Genomic DNA, 3,465 nt, shown 5'->3' with positions numbered 1-3,465 from the left:
AAAAATTATAAATTTTAACAAAAAAAGAGTTGAATTTTAATTCTAAACAAGATTGAAATGACAAAAATAACCCTGAATAAAAGCTTTTATATATATAATGTTCATAAATATGATTTTTGTGTTTGTTTAAAAGAGAAAAATCGTTATTATTGATATTTCTTCATGATATTTGATTCATTTGTAACTAAATAAAATTACTATCCATAAAACTCACAATATATATTTGAAATTAATTTTTAGGTGAGTACTTTGCATGTGTATTAAGAGAACTCTCTTTTATTTTTATTATTTTTAAATATTTAAATATTTTCAATTACTTATAAGTGAATGGGTATAAATATTTATTAAATTCAAAATTTTTATTTTAAAATTTTAATAATTTGTATAAATTCTGATATTTAATATAAAAGCATTTTTAATTATACTAAAATAAAAAAAAAATTAAAGACATAAAACTCAGTTATTTTTTATTATTTAATAGTTGGTAGTTAGTATAATAAATAATCATCAGTGCCCAATTTTTACCCACTTTAAGAATTCTTCATCTTTTATTTTAATTTTATTCTTACGAAAATAGGAAAGAAAAGAAAAAAGAGATAAGAGGCCAACATTCCAGGACCTGGTCCAGGTGCATGCTATAGCCCAAGTTTCAAGATTTTTGGACATTTTTTATTTGTTTTTCATGAACTTTATTTTGGGCTATTAAGATTCTTCTTTCTTCATTTTTTCCTATTTGATGAGTTAATGATGAGTTGTTGGCGAGTTGATGAGTTGATGGAGATGGCCTGGGTTAATGAGATGAGAGTTCAATGGACTGAAAAGTGAGAGACAATGTTGCTTAAATAGTATTTTCTCCGTCTCAAAAATATTATCTCACACTATAAGATTTTACAATTTTAACAGCAGACAGAATCCATCGGTATGAGATTCAAATTTTTTTGGTAATTTTTTTATCGATTAAATCACCGATAGAAACCATCTGTCGGCATACCTTTCATCAATAATATCACATTTAATCGCTAAGTTTATCAAAAAATTATTACAAACAATTTCACAAACAGAAATTGCATGCCAAAAAAAATTTTCGCTAGAAATATACTGACGGATTTATTCCATTAATGATAGTGGCATATCTAGTAAATATGTTGCAACTCTCGATAAAATACCGACAGACAATATCCGTCAGTGAAACCGTCGATAATTGTGGCATTTCCAGTAAATATTTTTCAACTCTCTATTAAATGCCGACAGATACATTCCGTCTGTAAATTTGTCGATGATTGTTTTTAATTTTTTTTTTTTAAAAAAAACATTGTTTAGAATAAATAATATAAAATTATATAAATTAATAGTAAAAAAACCAATTATGCAAATACATTTTATTAAACATAAAAAATAAAGCTAAATAATATTCATTACAAATTGAATATGTTTCCAAAAAAAATATTAAATTAGCACCATGGCGGAGCTGTAGGAGGAGAAAGAGAAGACTGGTTGTTCTCGGGACCATACAGCTAAAAAGGAGACACACATGTATTGCCACTCTGTGATATCAAGTTCATGACCATTTAGCAAAGTTGCTCATAATTCGCCGAGAGTTGCTCGTATTTCTCAGTGAGATGAGCCATGTGTTGTTCATAATTCGCCGTGTGTTGTTCATAATTCACCAATAGTTGCTTGTATTTTTTGATGAAATGAGCCGTGTGTTGCTGCAAGGCTACAAACTTCTTAGATTGGGTGCTCGATAGTGATTGGGAGCTCCCAACGGTTGAGACACTACGTGCCGCTCACAAGTTCTCGGCTGTAGTGTTGGAGAGCCCGTACACCTTATTTTTATCGGGTCTACCGGATGATCCTACCTCCATCCACAAATCCGGATGGATCGAAGGATCGTCCCCATATCTCTCCCTCAACTAGCTATTATAGGTGTCTTGAAAATGAAAAAAGAAATCATCATATTCAATTCAATAAAAATAATAAATTACGAAATAAAATGGTTGAACGAATATACCACAAGGTGTTGAGCACAGTTGTCAACGAACTGTTGCACCCCCTTTTGGTGATCTTGACTCCGCACGTGTGTCTCAACAAACAGCTCCATTGGGCTCGGCTCACATCCAAGAGACGTGGCCTGTAAGGGAAAAAATTAATTAAGTAATAACAAATTATTTAACGATATATTTCATTTAAATTAATCTTACCATCTGTTTTGCATGTATAACAAACGAAACGAAGCCGCCGGTGTGCAATATATTGGTGCCATATATCTACCAGGATGTATAGCGGTTTAAAATCCCTCAAAATCGCCACGTCGTTCCAGCCTTGAAGACCATTATCTCTCACATTTGTTTTTTTGCTTTTTTTTTGTGCTCCATTCAAAAAATCAGGCAACCTACTTCCATAGTGAGAAATTAGATTTTAAAACATAATTTAAAAAAAAACATATTGTAATGTTTTCGATGTTACCTAGTTGTCGCGTGATTTTCTCACACCCTCCTTATAACAGTGTCATGCGCACTACCCCAGGTGAATTTATCCTATGTATAAATAATTAATTTTAAATCAAGATAATAATTTATTTACTTAAAACTAAGCTCGAAATTAGAAATTAACATCAACATTAAATCTGTCAGACCATGCATCGATTTAAGGTATCCATTTAAGATGTCTAAATACCTGACTCCATTGAAATAATGGAATATTTGTTAACGATTTAAACATCGATGATATTACTCGGGCGACCTCAATGTTTGTGAACCTTAAAATAAATTAAATTGATGAAATATTAATTAGTTGTTCATAAATTATGTTATAATGTTTTTTTAAAAAAACTAAAACCAAAATCAAACTTACATTGAAAGGTCGTCTTTTCACTATGCCTTGTACGTGCGGGTGAATTGATTCCGCTATGAAGGCAACCCACCTTTATGCTGTGAAATTGCACTGGAAGAGGCAGCATCGGTAGAAGGCGCAGGTGCCTCTTTTTTATGGGAACCGAAAAAAATCTTGAAGTAAAATGAAGTAGAGGAAACATATACCTTTTAATTTGCTGAAGATTTAAGTGGAGATTACAAGCTAAACAAACAAAAGATTTGAAGGAAATGAGAGCTCTAAAACGAAGGAGATGAAGAAATGAACTGAAAGGACAGTCGTTGGGATTTATAGCATAGTTTTACAAACAGAATTGTCGATGACCCATTTAAATAATATTATTTTTAATTATTTCATCGGTAAATTTTGAATTTCGCACCAGAATTTTTAATTACCCTCTATATTTTTCGCAGTTCATCGGTAATTTAATCGACAACAGCATGCGATCAGAGATGCATTTAATACCCTGCCCTTTGGAATTCGCAACGTTCGTCGATGATTTTGTTGGTGATTATGAACTGCTGACGATGGATTGTATCCATTTGCACAATCGTCGGTGAGTGTGCCATTTGCAGTAAAGCTCTCTATGAAATG

The sequence above is a fragment of the Populus alba genome, chromosome 1, assembly GCF_005239225.2.
Source record: "Populus alba chromosome 1, ASM523922v2, whole genome shotgun sequence".
Lineage (NCBI taxonomy): Eukaryota > Viridiplantae > Streptophyta > Magnoliopsida > Malpighiales > Salicaceae > Populus > Populus alba.
This window is presented reverse-complemented; position numbering follows the sequence as displayed.